Genomic DNA, 17,735 nt, shown 5'->3' with positions numbered 1-17,735 from the left:
TGATTGTGAGGAAATGTCATCACAAGGACAAGGAGTAAGAACCTTAGCCCAATAGTTACGGTCTGGAAATGTAACCATTCGATGAAAGATATTCATCCTAAATCTTACCAGTAAGTACCGCTCGTAACTCGTGATGTTAAAAGTGAGGTACGGCTGTATTATAGGGACCAGTTGTGTCATTAAACTGTGGGTAACAGTAGGTTTAATGATTTCGCTCGTTAATCTCAATTCCTCTAAGTGGGCGAGACCTTTATTTTTTAGTGTTTTCCTCGAAACCTCTCGTATTGAGGAGGGGTTGAGATAGTATTTGTCCCAGCCCAAGTCATGGAAAAAGTTTGCTATGTACCGTAGCCACCTGGACCTACGGACATTGTCCATGGCTAAACAATCAAACAAGATGGATTGAGTAAGGGTTGCTTCGTCTGAGGACCAAATCCTATGCCATAGTAAAAGTGTTTGAATTTTGGCTAGGTCCGTTACATAGGCTAAACCCAGTTCTATGTGACAAGCAAAATTGCCCGCACTCCCAGGAAGTGCAAGGACAAACCTTAGAAACGAGTTTTCAACTTTCTGAATTGTATTTGTGCCCACAAATCCCCAGAGACCACACCATACAATGCCACCGATAAACACTTGGCTTTGTAGATCGTAATAATTTCACGGGGAGCTCCGTTTCCTAACCTTCAGGTAAATTTAGCCAGAGCTGCAGTTGTTCTTAAAAAAAGTAGTTTTCTTGTTTCTACAGCCGGTTTCCAGGTCAGTTTATGGTCTATTGTTATACCCAAGTAAGGATATTTTTGTGTGGTGGCTATTTTTTCTTTATTCAAATAGTTACCCCTCATTTTACTTGTAGTTTTATGGCAGGAACTTGCCCTCATGACAAAAGTTTTGCTAATATTTATCCTAAGGTCAAGGCCTGCCATAAATGTGGAATATCTATTTAAATTCTTTTGAAGTTCACGAGGGGTACGTGCTAGAATAACAGTGTCATCTGCATAAAGGAGTGCGGGTATTGGGCGGTTATGAACCATTGGGAGGTCTTGGGATCCCCTCAACATCTCCTTTTCCAGACCATTTGTATAGCGGGTAAAAAGAAAAGGGGCCAGGACACACCCTTGCCTAACTCCTTTTCTTACTGGAAAATCTTCCGTCAGCTCTCCCCCACCCCGTAACGCACTCTTGCAGTGGCATTTGCGTAAAGTTCCCTCATGAACTTAACCAAGTTTAATGGAGCCCCCATATCAGCCAATAAGATCCAGAGTTTAGAATGAGAAACACAATCAAATGCGGCTGATAAGTCTACATAGACCATATAAAGGTCTCCTCCTTTTATATAAACGTATTTATCTATTAAAAGAGACAGATTTAGGGCCTGTTCAATAGTCCCCAATCCCTGGCGAAAGCCGTACTGCAAGTCAGATATAATCCTGCCCTCCTCCGCCCACTCTTGTAGTTGCTCTAAAATGACTCTACCTGCAACTTTTCCCAGGGAGTCTAAAAGAGAAATTGGACGGTAGCAGGTTACTGAATGCCGATCTCCTTTTTTAAAGATGGGAACTAGTACGGATTTTGACCAAGAGGTTAACAGACCTATATTACAAGACGCATTCAGGACTCTAGTCAAAAGAGGAGTCCAGAGGTCCATTTGAGCTTTAAATAGATCGATGGGGACACCATCTGGGCCCGGTGCTTTTCCATTTTTACTTGCACTCAGAGCCTGAATGGTTTGTTTCAATGTAAACTGTAAATCAATTGGATAAATAGTGTCTAAATCGTTCAAAAAATTAGGGTCCTGCAATTTTTGATCCTGCGGTTTAGTAGAATCCGTATGAACTGAAAAAATCTTGGAGAAATAGGAAACCCATTCCTTTTCCTCTATTGCTACATCTAGCTTTGGTTGATTAGTTTTGTCTGCTAGAAAGGGAGACTTGACTATTTGCCAAAAAGCAGCCGAATTTTTATGGCTACACGTTTCATGTAATTGCTCCCAAAGTTGATTTTTTAGTTCCTTTTTTCTGTTTTTCAGTGCCGAATTATAAACTTTCCTTAACGCTGTTATCTCATATGGGACCCTAACTGGTTTCCTCAATGCAGTTTTTAAGTTTGAGTAGGCAATTGTACAGTCATGATTGAACCAGCCCTTCTTATTTTTTGAGTGATGTTTTATTTCTACCCACAAAGTCTCATTGATCGCGTTAACGATCAGTTCAAAATTTGTAATGACTTCTGCGTGGGTAGTATCTGGATTAAGACATATCAAAATAGAGGAATAGGCCCTCACTATCACCTGTTTTGTGATTTTCACAGGGTCAACTTTCCCCCATTTAAGTGCATAACCATTTAATTTGCTTAGTGCCAGATTATTTTGTAACACAATGGAACCCAAACCACTTTTTGGTTTGTGGGTCAATGGCAGAGAAATACTGAGGGGATAATGATCGCTTAGCACAATATTGTGTCTATTGAATTCTGCATCTAAAATCCTTTCGCCATTCGAAACCAGAATATAATCTATGATTGTTAAGTAGCCTCTACCGTGAAAAGTAGGAGCCGGTAACAAGGTCTCGTTATTCAAGGTGTTTGCCATTACCAGATCTAGCTCAAGAAGGGATTCATTTAGGTAATTACCTAGAGTAGAATGAGTGAAATGTGGGATGGGGTTTCCAAGTTCATCGAGGATACCACAAGTGTTGGTAGTTAAACATGGTCCCAGATAGAAATCCCCACCCCAAATAATTACCTCTTCGGTTACTGACTTCCTCCTTCTAGTTGTTAATGCTGATCGGATCAGGGATGCCATCTTCAATGCCTCGATCTCAGAGAGATTATTATAGACATTCACTATTAGAAAATTATCACTATTGTTTAACATCAACCTAAGTAGCTGGAAATTTGGATCCAGATTTATCGGGACTATTTCCTTTATATTAAGGGTATTTGAAACATAAATTGTTAGCCCTCCTTTCGCTCTACCTGAGATGGAAGGTTGGGCGGGGGAAAAATATGTTTTAAAACCTTCCATATGTATCACATCAGTTGTCCATGTCTCCTGAAGTGCTAGGATGTCAAATTTCGATCTAAAGTTCATCCATATATCATTTGCGACCTTTGAACGATGACCTGCTATATTCCAAAATAGGGCTGCTATCAGAGGTTTACTTTCCTCCCTAGTGCGTTCCTGTGTTTCTAATACGGGACTAGTAGTAGAATTTAAATCCTGTTCTATAATCTGGGTAGATTCAACCTGATTCACAGCTACAGACTTGGCCAATAGGTCAATGGATGTGGTCTGGTATCGCTTAGGGCTTAAACAGGAGACTGGAAGAGCGGATACAGTGTAATCAGAATTTAACTCTAGGGTCGAGAGAGGAACCTTTTGTGAAATATCCACAAAAACTTTTGATCTGGCTTCCAAATCAAGTCAATCTACTCCTTCCAGACCTGATAATACCGCATAGCGGTTATAAAGGGGTAGAGGGTCATCCTCCTGGAGACTGAAACTGGGCCCAAAGCAATCTTCCTGACAATGTGACAGGGGCCTAAATCGACCAACCTGATGTTGAGAAGGAAACCTTGGATAATCATTTTGATACCGATTTAATCGGCTCGGTCGATCAACCTGGGGGTAAAATTGTGGGGCAAGAGGATAACTCCAAGTTTGAGAAAAAGATCTTAAAAGATCATTCTGATGTTGATATAATGAGTTAGGACGAAAATTCCTCTGGGCTAAAAAAGGAGGCCTGGATTGGCACTCCGGGTATTGAAATGAACGATTTAGATGTTCAACTTGATGTCCAGGTGGGGGCCTGGGGTACACATCCTGTTGTTGGGATGGTGGTCTGATGGAATCATCATTATTATTAGATAATGGATACAGATCTGTTTCAGAGTTTAACATTACTCTAGGATAAAAATAGGGTAAATCATGGGCTTCAATTGAACTGCTATGGTTTGAAGAAGGCCAATTGAGAATATATCTTACAGCCCTTTTGTCTCTGAAATTGATTATAATGATGTCCCCCATGGAATCTTTTTTTCCTACGTCCTAACCAAGAGAGACGCCTGACATGTAGAATTTCTCCATTTATTTCTGGGGGAAGTGGACGATTCTGCCTGAGCCAATATATGACCTTATTTTGTAATTGAGTGTGATCTTCTCTTTTTCCATCTTTTAAAAGAGGGACTCCCGTGAGGACCACCACAAGGGGAGATGCTTCCGGAGGTAGGTCCAAATTTTAGTTTTTAGAAATAGGGGCCACTGTAGAATCTTCTTTAACAGTTGGCTTTTGTATAATTTGTTGGGAATTAAATTTCCCACCCACCTCCACCTCTTTCCCTCTACTCTTTCCCTCTAGACGATATTTTTGTGAAGACGACGAGTTCAGGGTTTTTGATTTTTCCTGAGTCAAAGCTTTGTCTCCCTGTTGGTCAATAGTGTTTAAGGCTGGGGCAGTAGTTAGAATTTCCGATAGGGATTTTGGTAAATCTTTAGTTCCCTCTTTGATCTCCCCAATGGTCTGTTCTAAATTCCCCAACTGGGAGGCTATTCTTTTTAGTCTCTCTAATAGTGGTAATATGAATGATCTAATTAATTTTTCAAACGTTTCAATATTTCCCACTAAGTGAGAATCTGATCCTTCAGATGTTGAAAGATATGATGGATTAACCGATGTGGATGATAAGGATTCTTTTAAAGGAGAAGGCTTAGAAATACCAAAAATAGTTGGGTTAGACTTGTCCCTCTTTAGTCCACTCCCCTTCTTCCTTCTTTTCTTTGGTGGTGGACCTTGTGGTTGGTGAATTTTCAAAATACTGGTCGTTTTTTGTATGATCAGAGGAGGTGATAACTGGGCCTCTAATGAAACATTTGGCTCTGGAATTGAGTCTCTAAGAGGCGGAGACAGAGTTATTATTTGAACATTATTTAGGTCAGGTGAAGGTGAAGATGAAGATGAAAGGGATCTGTCTTGAAGAAGTAGCGGTATATTATCAGAAAAAGAAGAATCAAGTGTCCTGCTTTCACAAGACATAATAGGTTGCGATAACGTACCCATCAGTGACGTGACCTGAGGTAGACGCTTATTTTTTACGGACTCAATAGAGCGGCGTCTCTCAGCCCTACGTTCCTCGAGAACAATATCCCTATCAATTGCTATATTGGGCCTGATTACATAGTTGTCTAATGTTCCCCTGTTAATAGTCCCTCCTAACGTGAGTTTCTCTTTAGGGACTGGTGGAGTCATAATAAAAACAAGATATAGAAGGAAACGTCAAATACTGATAACAATTACCACTTACTAAAATAAAATAATATATCTAAACAATATCTAAGGACAGCAATAAGGAATAACTTAAACAATGACAGAACACGCTACCAGTTTTAGATACAGAATGCCACAGTCATGGCAATGAGTTGAAATAACAGAACAATGGGACGGCCCAGCCTGGCCTCCTCAGGCCTCTGGCTTAGCCCGGCACGGTCCCGCGAGGTGGTGGCTCAGTTTGAATTTAAGCACCTCCAGGCGCGAGAGTGCGGGAGGCGGGTTCCTGTTCCGCTTCCTGTTGCGCCGCTGGGGATGCTGGGAAACGTAGCCCCCCTCCGCACAGCGGCCGCGTTTGAATGGCGGCGGCGGGAGGGAGACAGACAACATTCATGGAACAGCACCCGGGAAAATAGACAGGTATGATGTAGCCTCAAGCAGCGATGTTGGCCCTCCAAAACAAAAGTCACCCGCTCTGCCAGTGGCTCAGTTTGAATTTAAGCGCCTCCAGGCGCAAGAGTGCGGGAGGCGGGTTCCTGTTCCGCTTCCTGTTCCGCCGCTGGGGATGCTGGGAAACATAGTCCCCCTCCGCACAGCGGCCGCGTTTGAATGGCGGCGGCGGGAGGGAGACAGACAACGATCGTGGAACAGCACCCGGGAAAATAGACAGGTATGATGTAGCCTCAAGCAGCGATGTTGGCCCTCCAAAACAAAAGTCACCCCCTGGATCACACTGTGCATCCCAAGCTACACCAGGATTATGTACAGCACCTCAAAGCAGTCACATGCCCCAGCCCACTGACGCAACCTCAGCAGAGTACACAGACACACACAGGCACAGGACAATCACCTGCCATTGCCAACTGCGGGTACAAACCTCACTCTGCCCATGTGCCACTAGACTGGGGGGTGTCACAGGTGTGGGGCTGGCTCAGCACGGCAGTCACACAGCACTGCTCCCTGCTCCCATCAGATGGGCAGGGTATATCCATCCCTCATGCAGCTGGTGTGCCACACTCCCCGTATGCACTCACCCACATGAAAGGGGACTTACTCACACACACCAATGTCCAGGGGACAAACACATCATTTGGACACTCGCAGCACAGGTACACTAAACAAACACACATCTATGGGTACTGTCACCTGTCACACTGGGGGGACCACAGAATCACATCAGGACTGTAGAAACAACATTCCCAGGAGGAGTAGCCAGGCAGAATGTGGCATGCACCATGCATTGATTGTCACAGTAAGCACTATGCAAGTGAGGAGTGCACACAGGAACTACAGCATGCTCTGCATGGGAGACATGAGCCCTTCCCCACCCTGGGACCCACTCTAAACAACATTGCATGTCTGTCACACATGGACACAATGCCAGAAGTCACAGTCACAAAAAAGGGGCACAGTCTAAGCTAGTGGAGTCTGCACTCACGTGCTCCCCTGGTCGACCATACAGCATGGTGTACTGTGGGAGGATCACATCCACCAACGCCATATTCTCCTCCAGGGTGAATGGCTGGGCCCTCTCCACAGACCTGGACATGGTGCCAGAGGAATCATGAGCAGCAGCAGTGTTGTGGAATGAAAGGATGTGCAGGCAAGTGCTCTCTCATGGGACCTGGCTGCCTTATATCTGCCTTGCTGGCCTGTTTCATTTACAGGAGTACAGAGTGATTGGTCAGTCACATTAGCATCCTACGTTTCCTCCAATCCCTTTAAACCTACCCCAGTGAGTGGCTTTGCATGGTTTAAAAATTGAGCATGAGGTCAAGTCAACAACCACTTTGCAACAAAGTATATTGTTTCCAACCGACTTCTGCTGGCCACCTGATGCAAAAATTCAAACTTTAAACTCGGTCTCCATGACAACCAGCATGCATTTAGGCCCTTATACTTGTCCCTCATGTGTCCCCTATGTTATTTCAATATTTACACACAGGTACGGTGCGTTCCACGGCCCTAGGGCACCCCAAATGCAGTGAAACGGACCGTACAGGCGTGTGTACGGTCCCTATCACTATAGGCGTGCTCGCGTATGCGTACGCCATAGTAATACGGACCGTACACACGTGTGCACGGGTCATATTACTATGGCGTACGCATACGCCAGCACTCCCATAGTGTCAGGGACCCTACACACGCGTGTACGGTCCATATTACTATGGCGTACGCATACGCCAGCACTCCCATAGTGATAGGGACCCTACACACGCGTGTACGGTCCGTATTACTATGGCGTACGCATACGCCAGCACTCCCATAGTGATAGGGACCCTACACACGCGTGTACGGTCCGTATTACTATGGCGTACGCATACGCCAGCACTCCCATAGTGATAGGGACCCTACACACGCGTGTACGGTCCGTATTACTATGGCGTACGCATACGCCAGCACTCCCATTGTGATAGGGACCCTACACCCGCCCTCAGAGCGTATGTACGGTGCGTTTCACACCTGACAGTGGTGACAGGCGGCACACAGACAGGAATAGAGCTGTCATACTTGGCCAAGGCTGGACATCAAGGCATTGTCTGTGCAGTACTACGTGTCGGGCACAGGTGTGTCAGGCTGTGATGTGGCACATTACTCCTGAGGTGAGAATCAAATCAATGTATGATGAGCTGTGTACACATGTCATGTGTGATGGTGCACTATGTGCCACACATCCCCTTCACTCCTTTGACATGTGTGCATGTAGTACAGACTTGTTGAGCCATGCGTCACTGGCATGGCACAGTCACCGACACCCGCAACTGTCCCCTGATGCCAGGTACACGGAATATTACACCGGACATGTGAATGCCCGCGTTGCACGCTGTAACTATGTCATGTGTTCCCATAGGTTTGCTGTAGGTGTTTGGTCAAATGCATCTGCAGTTGCTGCAACCAACATGTGTCTGTGTGTAGATGGGCATGGCACACTGTTACGCACACCAGCCCACATGTGTAATCCGACGTAAGGTGTGTATGTATGCATCGACACGGAGTTTCAAAACAAGGACATATCTGCATACTCTCAATGTATGTGTGATCAGTCTTGACATGTACTCCTTCATGGCAAGGTGTGTGGTCTGTCCTTTTTCTATGACATGTGACCTGTGCATCTAGTGTTCCGCAACCTGTCTGTACGATAAACATCCTTCTTCTGCACATATGTGGATGTCTGTAACTCCTGTGATGCGTCTGCCTGTTCACTTACACTGGCCCACAGCTAGTTTCATGGCATGGCATATTGAGGTTGAGAATCGACGTTTGTAGCTGGCTCTTGGTAGGAGTGTCACCTGCCTGGCATGCGTGTCCAGGGCATATTGCACAGACCTGACTCTGTATGTAGCATATGTGTATTGCCTGTTGAACATGTGCTCAGTACATTAACATTGGTGGTGTACTGTACTCACTCTTCGTTGTCCCTTCAAATTTACTGCAGGGCTCCGCCTCTCCCTCGACCAATTCCGGACTTGGCTGACCTGAGGGAACATGACTGTATACGCCGCTACCACTTCCCCCGACCATTGATTGAGAACTTGACGACACGGCTGGCACCACACCTCCAACCGCTACACAGGTATCCTACTGCACTGACACCCAAGATGAAGGTGATGGCAGCCCTACATTTCTTTGCCACGGGTACCTTCCAATATACCATTGCTCATGTTGGTGGCATGTCCCAAACCATGTTCAGCCGTGTTCTGCATGATTTTTTAGAGGCCATGTTGGATCACCTGGATGAGTTCATTAAATTCCCAACTCCTGAGCAGTTGACAGGTGTCAAGCGTGAGTTCTATGCCCTGGGAGGGATGCCCCATGTCATTGGGTCCATAGATGGAACACATGTGGCTTTGGTACCACCACAGGCACAGGAGGTAGCGTATAGGAACCGCAAGCATTACCACTCCATTAATGCCCTTGTGGTGTGTCTTGCCAACATGGTGATTTCACATGTCTGTGCTCGTTTTCCAGGATCAGCACACGATGCCTATATCATTAGGCGTAGCAGGGTGCCTGAAATGATGCTGCAGCTGCGCAACGAACGAGCATGTATTGTTGGTGGGTATACTCTGGCAGTCCTGTATTTAGCGTCATCTTCCTGTCTTACTGCTTCTCCTGACCCACTTTTGTCCATGATGTTTCCATGTAGGGGACGCTGGCTAGCCCAACATGCCATGGCTGATCACGACTCTTCGCAACCCCAGCACGGCTGCCGAGCACCGCTACAACAACGCCCATGGGCAGACCAGGCGAGTGATAGAGAGGACGTTTGGCCTCCTGAAGAGCCGATTCCGTTGCCTCCACAAAACCGGCGGCGCACTCCCATATGCACCGGTGAAGGTCTGCAAGATCTTCCTCGTGTGCTGCATGCTGCACAACATGGCAGTGGAGAAAGCTGTGCCACTCATCCTGGATCCGGATGAGCAGGACCATCCACCCGTGGAGGATGAAGGGCTTGGTGACGAGGCAAGTGATGTGGAGGAGGAGGAGGCGGTAGAGGACATCCGGAGTCGGCTCATACGCGACTTCTTTGCTTAGTGGTGAGTTCCAGTGTCTGATTGTGCACGCATTGGGCCGTGTGTGGCATGTGTTGCAATGTGTGTGTCCATCTGCATGTCTGCCAAGTGAGTCAGAGGTGTGTTTGGATGTGTCACTCGAGTGATGGTGCAATAGAAGAATGTTTTTCCAGAGTCATCATTGTCACCTAGCATGTTGACAACCTTATACGTGTCGAGTACATGCACATGCATGCGGATGTGCTTCTTTTGGCTGACTTCTTGTGTGTCTCTCATCCACAGGTACGTGCGCATGCTGTCTGCTGGTGGCATTGTTGTGCTCCTGCTATTCCTCATGAACACAGCAACATGTGCTGAATCAGCGTTACATGCACAGACAAGTTTGAAAATCTCCTTAGGGTAAGGTATGCAGCACAGCTTTTTGGGTGTGGTATTTGTTTTGAATGTGTGTGCACTGCTCCTGTTCATGTTTGGTTACTTTGCATACATGTAGAATCACCATGGGGCACATGACATGGAGCTGAATTCACCTGAATTGATGGTCAGACTTGGTGACAGTCATCTGTAATGGGATTGTGGATTGTGATGAAGCCATCAATGTGTGTAACACTGCCCTCGGAAACATACAGGTTGCACCGGGTTGACATGGTGTGTGAATTCCCCATTAGAGGCTCAATGGTGTATAGCAGCCTCTCCGTGAGCAGCAGGGGGTGTTTAGCTGTAACCCGTCACTTGTGTGCCAGTTCTATGGATTTCCAGCATCTGTGGTGCAAAGGGGGGTGCCAGTGTCGGTCCCACATGTTCATCCACATGACCTGTGTATGTGTTGACAGAGTTGCATTAGCATTCCGACACACATGACTAATAAAGGTGTCCCTCTGAATCCAAGGTGCCTCATCTCTGTCAATGGTGGTCTGTTGCCACTATGCATGCGGCATGTCTGGCATAGTTATCAGAGATAGTGCATATGAGTCTATGTGTAGAGTAGCAAGTTGCAAGCTGTTTGTCAGGGATTAGAATCTGTATTGTGCATGATGTCCATGGCTGTGTAGGTATTGTGGCATGTCAGTCCCCACGACGGCCACTGTGCTGCATGTGCATCCATTGTGTGTGTGTGTGTGCCATGTTGAATCAGACATTCCTTCCTTGACATACACCTTTTGCATAGTTCCTTCCTGAGATCCTTGTTTTTGTGTGCAACTTGTGGCATTGTTTTCTTGACATGGCGCATGCTGCTGCAGGCCCTGCAGCAAGGGCACCCAGTGTCCACGCAAACGAGCTGGTGTTCATCATGGATTGCTTGCTGACATGTGCTATGCTGATCAGCAACCTCTGTGCCTCATGCTGCAGCACACTCTGCATTATGCACAAGATCCCCAGTTCCATCCACCTCAGGCAAGAGAGACCATCCCCCAGGTCAACTACAACATCCGTGTCTAATCCTACCCTGCACTCTACGGACATGTGCGTTACAACTCCCATGATACTTGTCCACATCCAGGGTGCATCTGCACAGCTCTGCTTCAACATCCGGCGACCAAGCCACATCAACGTCCAACAGAGATGGGGGGAATGGATCACTGCCAGCTGCAGGATGACCTTCTCAATCCACGCACACACTCAGGATGCAGCCCACAACCCCAACACAACCTTGTGGCACTGTGATCCAAGACCCCATTGTGCCATCTCCATGCATCCAACCTTGGCCGGCCCACCATTCTCCACATCCACCTGACTCAAGCATGCAGGACATGGTTCTGCCACCTGTTTACACATACCTGGGAGTAGCACCCCAGGACACTCCACATGATCCCTGACCTCTGCGCATTATTGTTGCTCTTCTAAATAGGTCTGTAGGCACAGTTGTGTGGGCACCCCCTCAGCTGGTTGGGCCCATCACGGGTGAGTATGGTGCTCCATGTCTGTATTGGATGATACATTGTGACCCATGTGTGTCCTGTGCCAGACTCAGACCCCAGGGTATGGATGGTTGGAGTTACTTCTAATATCAGGCATGGTTTGACTTTACAACACACACATGTAGTGGAATAATGCAAAATGACGGCATCATCTCGTGATTGTGATGATTTTTATTTGTGGTGGGGTACATGCTTGGGGGGGATGACAAGAGGTGCTTGGCGGGAGTGTAGAATCCAAAGTTCACTGGGGGAGTTGGTATCCTTGCCATTGGAAATCATCAGAGTCTATGCCACAGTCTTTGTCAACATTGGTCAGACAGTGACCAGCAAGTCCATGTGCCAGAGAATGTCATGTGATGATGTGCTGCTGTTGGGCCAGAGGGCCAGGTGCCAGGCCAGGTGACCTGGGAGATGGTGATGTTCCGCTGACTCTCACGGTCTTTTGCGTGGACGACCCACCTTCCTGCAGGGACCCTCAGAAGCAGGCCGTGACGATGCTTGTGATGCTCCGTCGGATGAATCCTCCTCCTCCTGATCCCTCCCTGTGGCTGGTGATGTTCTTCGCCTGGTGGCACAGGGAGGGTTGCCCATGTTTTCGGCAATCCGACGGAGTACACGGGTCATGTCCGTTTGCACCGCCACGAGCTCAGCCTGTCTTGCCTCCATCCGTCCTTGGTGTCGCTGTTGACAGGCATATTGCTCGGCCTGTAGGGTCTTCATCTCATCGAGAGTCCCCTTGATGTCTGTGAGGGTGGACGCAACCTGGCCCATGCCCCTGGTGTCACGCCGGTATGTGTCCAGGATGTTGCTGACGTGTGACATTACCGGTTCCTGAGCCACCTGGTCAGGTTCGCGCGTCCGCCATCCTCCACTCCCACCACCCCTGCCCACTTGCACCTGGCCTGCCGTTGTGGGCACATCGGGTCTCCGGGACCCCTGAGGGATGGCATTTGCGGTGTCGCCTGCCTCCTCCTGGGTGCCCGGAGAACCTTGTCCCTCCTGGTCAGCCTGGCTGTGTTGTCGTGTGCGGGCAGGGCTCCTGGGAGTCTCCTGGGATGTGGCAGGAATGGGGGTGGTGGTTGGCACAGTTGTACCTGACGCAGGTGCTGCAGGTGGTTGGACACCAGAGGGGCCAGGTTGGTCTGGGTCATCCACGGAGTGGTGAGAGTCGTCGCTGCCAGTGGGGTCCTCTTCACGCAGAGCCTGGTCCTGTGAGACTTCCCCCCCAGTGTTGGGGGGAGATCGACAACGACGACCTGTGTGTGAGAGAGACAATGTTAATTGTGTTACATGCGACATCCATGTTTCATTAATTTTTGAGTTGGCACAGTTCCTCTGGGTAGTTGGATATGTCTTGCATTCCTCTCACAGTGCACTTGTGCATGGGTATATCCCTTGGCCACAGCTTTCAACACTTTACCTATGTGTGACACAATCTTACTTGATGCATCTTTTTGGAACGCAGTCAGCAGTGTAGTGAGCGGGCGTAGCGAGCCATGCAGAGCCGCCTTATGTGTTGCACTGTACGTGGCCAAATGGTGTTTTTTCCATGCTATTTGAGAATGCAGGTAGGTAACTCAAGCATTTGTGACAGGGTTCTAACAAACACAGTGGGTGGGTATACTGGGTGTAAGGTTAGGTTTGTGCCTGCAGCACGGATGTGCTCGTGCACAGATTGACACATGGCCCAGTGTTTATCAAAGGAAAAGGGGGGGGTTAAGGCACTGCCAAACCTTGTCTACATGCACACAGTCCACCTGCTGACGAGCGGACATGGCCACACCACCCAAGGGTGATTTGGTCTCCCTCTGTCTCCCTTTCTCCCTCCCTCTGTCACCCTCCTCCCTCTGTCCGTCTCCCTTTCTCCCTCCCTCTGTCACCCTCCTCCCTCTGTCCGTCTCCCTCTGTCTCCCTTTCTCCCTCCCTCTGTCACCCTCCTCCCTCTGTCCGTCTCCCTCTGTCTCCCTTTCTCCCTCCCTCTGTCACCCTCCTCCCTCCCTCTGTCTGTCTCCCTGTGTCCCCCTCTGTCTCCCTCCCTCTCTCCCCCCCCCTCTCCCTCCCTCTGTGTATCACCCTCTGTCACCTCAGCTCAGCTTCCTGGGCACACACAGTTTGCAGGTCTTTCAAAGGCCATTGGCTTGTTCATGTGGGTTTGTTTCTAATCTCCGGGCACCCATTGGGCGGAGTGTCTGAGTCTGCGCTGCTGCTGTGGCGGTGTGTGCTGCCACTCTTTCAGAGTGATGCGTCTTCATTAGCTGCTGTTATGTGCAAATTGTGCCTTCATACCCATGTCATCCTGCTACGCGGCCACCATTTGCAGGCAACACAGTACTGTGTGGGGACACACTGTATGGCGGTGCCCTAGGCCATATGGGCTGAGGGCATTGTTGTGTGCTTCTGAGTTGCTCAATGTTAGTTTTGAGGCCCACCCTCCCGGCATCGGGGACATCCTGTCTTGTGTTGGTGTTTTGTGTGGCCTGTGACTTGGCATGGCCTTGCTTGGTGCATGGGGCATGGAGGCGCTAGTGGCATGTGTGTTTTTGGAGTGTGGTTGTGTCCGGTGCTGGCTTTGGGGGGGTTGCGTGCATGATTAGGATTTTGGTTGTGTATGGCGTTCCCCCCATGTGAGGTGAGTTGTTTGTGTACTCACCAGGGTCTCGGACTCCTTCTAGTCCGTGTACTCCAACCGGCGGCAGCGTGGCCATCACCTTCTCCTCCCAGAGATGGTATTGTACCCGTCTGCGGGGCGGCCCTCCTCCAGTGATGTTCCCCTGGTTGTGATCGTCCGTCATTTTGCGGCGGACCGTCCTCCGCAGATCGTACCACCTGCCTTGGCACTCATGCCTGGTCCTTCTGTTGGCCCCAACAGCATTCACAGAATTGACAATCCTCTGCCACATGGCTGATTTTGCTGCTATGCTGGTCTGTCTGACCAATGTTCCAAAGAGCTGTGGCTCGACTCTGATGATTTCGTCGACAAGGATATCCAGCTCCTCCTTTGTGAACTTTGGATTCTTGTTAGTGGGCATGGTGTGGGGTGTGGGTGTGGATGGTTGTGGGGGTGTGGATGGTTGTGGGTGTGTGAGTGTGGTTGTGAAGGGGTGTGTGTGTGTGTGTGTGTGAATGTGATGAGGGGGTGTTTGTGACAGTGGTTGTGTGAAGGAGTGCAAGTGTAAGGTGTATTGATGGATGTAGTATGGTGCAGTGCGTTGTCTCTGTGGTCTGGCAGTAGTGGATCTGTTGCAAAGGATCATGCTTTGTGTGTGCTGGGCTTTTTTATTGGTCCATTTGTGGGTGTGGCTGTGTTTGAACTTTGGGTGGGTGTGTTATAAGGAGTGGTTGTGTTTTGGGCCTCTGTTTAGCTGTTTGGCAGTTGCAGGTCAGTGTATAGGATGTATTTGGGCTTGTTGGACATGTTTTGTGGTGTTGTGCGAATCGAATTGACTCTCCTTGTGTTGTTTTGCTTTGTCCTGGTTCAGTACAAGTGTTTTTGGCGTCTGTACGGTGCGTACATGGGCCATGTTGTTGTACAGTGCTGACCTTTGCTATGGCTTAGTACGACTCGTACATGCGCGATGTTGGGTGAGGGTGCTGGTGTAGGGGCCTGGGGTAGGGTGTGTACAAACATGGGCAGGGTTTTGGTCCGCACCGTCCATAGGTGGTGGTGTTTCGCACCGTACATACAGGGGGGGCTGGGTGTACGCTCCGTACATACACTGGTGGGGTGTTGGTACGCTCCATACATACACGGGTGTGGGTACGCTCCGTACATACACTGGTGGGGTGTGGGTACGCTCCATACATACACGGGTGGGGGTACGCTCCGTATATACACGGGTGGGGGTACGCTCCGTACATACAAGGGTGGGGGTACGCTCCGTACATACACTGGTGGGGTGTTGGTATGCTCCATACATACACGGGTGGGGGTACGCTCCGTACATACACTGGTGGGGTGTGGGTACGCTCCATACATACACGGGTGGGGGTACGCTCCGTACATACACGGGCGGGGGTATGCTCCGTACATACACGGGCGGGGGTACGCTCCGTACATACACGGGTGGGGTGTTGGTACGCTCCATACATACACGGGTGGGGTGTTGGTACGCTCCATACATACACGGGTGGGGGTACGCTCTGTACATACACTGGTGGGGTGTGGGTACGCTCCATACATACACGGGTGTGGGTACGCTCCATACATACACGGGTGGGGGTATGCTCCGTACATACAAGGGTGGGGGTACGCTCCGTACATACACTGGTGGGGTGTTGGTATGCTCCATACATACACGGGTGGGGGTACGCTCCGTACATACACTGGTGGGGTGTGGGTACGCTCCATACATACACGGGTGTGGAGCAGGTACGCTCCATACATACAGGGGTGGGGGTACGCTCCATACATACACGGGTGGGGGTACGCTCCGTACATACACTGGTGGGGTGTGGGTATGCTCCATTCATACACGGGTGAGGGTACGCTCCGTACATACACGGGTGGGGGTACGCTCCGTACATACACGGGTGGGGGTACGCTCCGTACATACACTGGTGGGGTGTGGGTACGCTCCATACATACACGGGTGGGGGTACGCTCCATACATACACGGGTGGGGGTACGCTCTGTACATACACTGGTGGGGTGTGGGTACGCTCCATACATACACGGGTGTGGGTACGCTCCATACATACACGGGTGTGGGTACGCTCCATACATACACGGGTGTGGGTACGCTCCATACATACACGGGTGGGGGTACGCTCCATACATACACGGGTGGGGGTACGCTCCGTACATACACGGGTGGGGGTACGCTCCGTACATACACTGGTGGGGTGTTGGTATGCTCCATACATACACGGGTGGGGGTACACTCCGTACATACACTGGTGGGGTGTGGGTACGCTCCATACATACACGGGTGTGGAGCAGGTACGCTCCATACATACACGGGTGGGGGTACGCTCCATACATACACGGGTGGGGGTACGCTCCGTACATACACTGGTGGGGTGTGGGTATGCTCCATTCATACACGGGTGGGGGTACGCTCCGTACATACACGGGTGGGGGTACGCTCCGTACATACACAGGTGGGGGTACGCTCCATACATACACGGGTGGGGTGTTGGTACGCTCCATACATACACGGGTGTGGGTACGCTCCATACATACACGGGTGGGGGTACGCTCCATACATACACTGGCTGGGTGTTGGTACGCTCCATACATACACGGGTGGGGGTACGCTCCGTACATACACTGGTGGGGGTTCGGTGCGTACATCTGCGGCCGGGGGGCGTTTGGCGCGTACATACGGGGGCTGGGGGGGGGTGTTCGGCGCGTACATACGAGGGCTGGGGGGGTGTTCGGCGCTTACATACGGGGTCTGGGGTGGGGTGTTCGGCGCGTATGCGGGCACATGTCTCCATGGTTGCTATAGGAGTTCGGTCCGTACGGTGTTTTTTCCATACGGTTGTAAAATCGGAAGCACGGGACGGATCGTACTTGCGCGGTCGGACTTCATTTTTCCGATTCGTACGTTAAATCGTCCGGGGATGTGTCGGACACATTTTCCGACCCGAGCACATGTGGGGAAATTTTCCCAATGCGATTCGTATGGACTTTTTCCCATACGAATCGTACTTGGCAGTTTGTAAGCTACTTATACGATTCGTACGGACAAAAATCCGGATACGATTCGTACGGGGTAAGTTTTTAACGGTTCGGAATCGGCACCTTAATGTTTAAAGCATTCAAAAGTGGATTAAAGTTCGACCATCATATTAATAGAGTTGCCTCACTTCCTTGAAGTTTTCGGAACATCCAAGTTTATCAGTGAGAAGGTCCTACTGACAGGTGAGTGTAGATTAGCCACTGCCGTTGGGTGATTGGGGAGGATTCTGATAAATGCAGAAGATAATGTCCTCATAATAGGGATCTTATTGCTTTACTGCAGACAATATAATTGCGGAGGCAGAGTTTTTTAACAAGTGAGAGGCCTGCAGGTATCCTCACTCGCTCCTGGTACATG

The 17,735-nt window shown here is 49.4% G+C and overlaps 2 protein-coding genes across 2 annotated transcripts in view; one reads left to right on the top strand and one right to left on the bottom strand.

Annotated features, from left to right (window-relative positions):
• Positions 1-17,735, top strand: part of LOC146871331 (uncharacterized) — a 733,473-nt gene that overhangs the window by 678,492 nt on the left and 37,246 nt on the right. The gene's annotated exons all lie outside the window — the stretch shown is intronic.
• The window catches only part of LOC146871332 (uncharacterized), a 574,862-nt gene that overhangs the window by 551,201 nt on the left and 5,926 nt on the right, over positions 1-17,735 (bottom strand). The gene's annotated exons all lie outside the window — the stretch shown is intronic.

This window comes from Triturus cristatus, chromosome 1_1 (genome assembly GCF_964204655.1).
Source record: "Triturus cristatus chromosome 1_1, aTriCri1.1, whole genome shotgun sequence".
Classification (NCBI taxonomy): domain Eukaryota; kingdom Metazoa; phylum Chordata; class Amphibia; order Caudata; family Salamandridae; genus Triturus; species Triturus cristatus.
The sequence above is the reverse complement of the archived record's forward strand: the minus strand, read 5'-3'. Positions and strand labels throughout refer to the sequence as shown.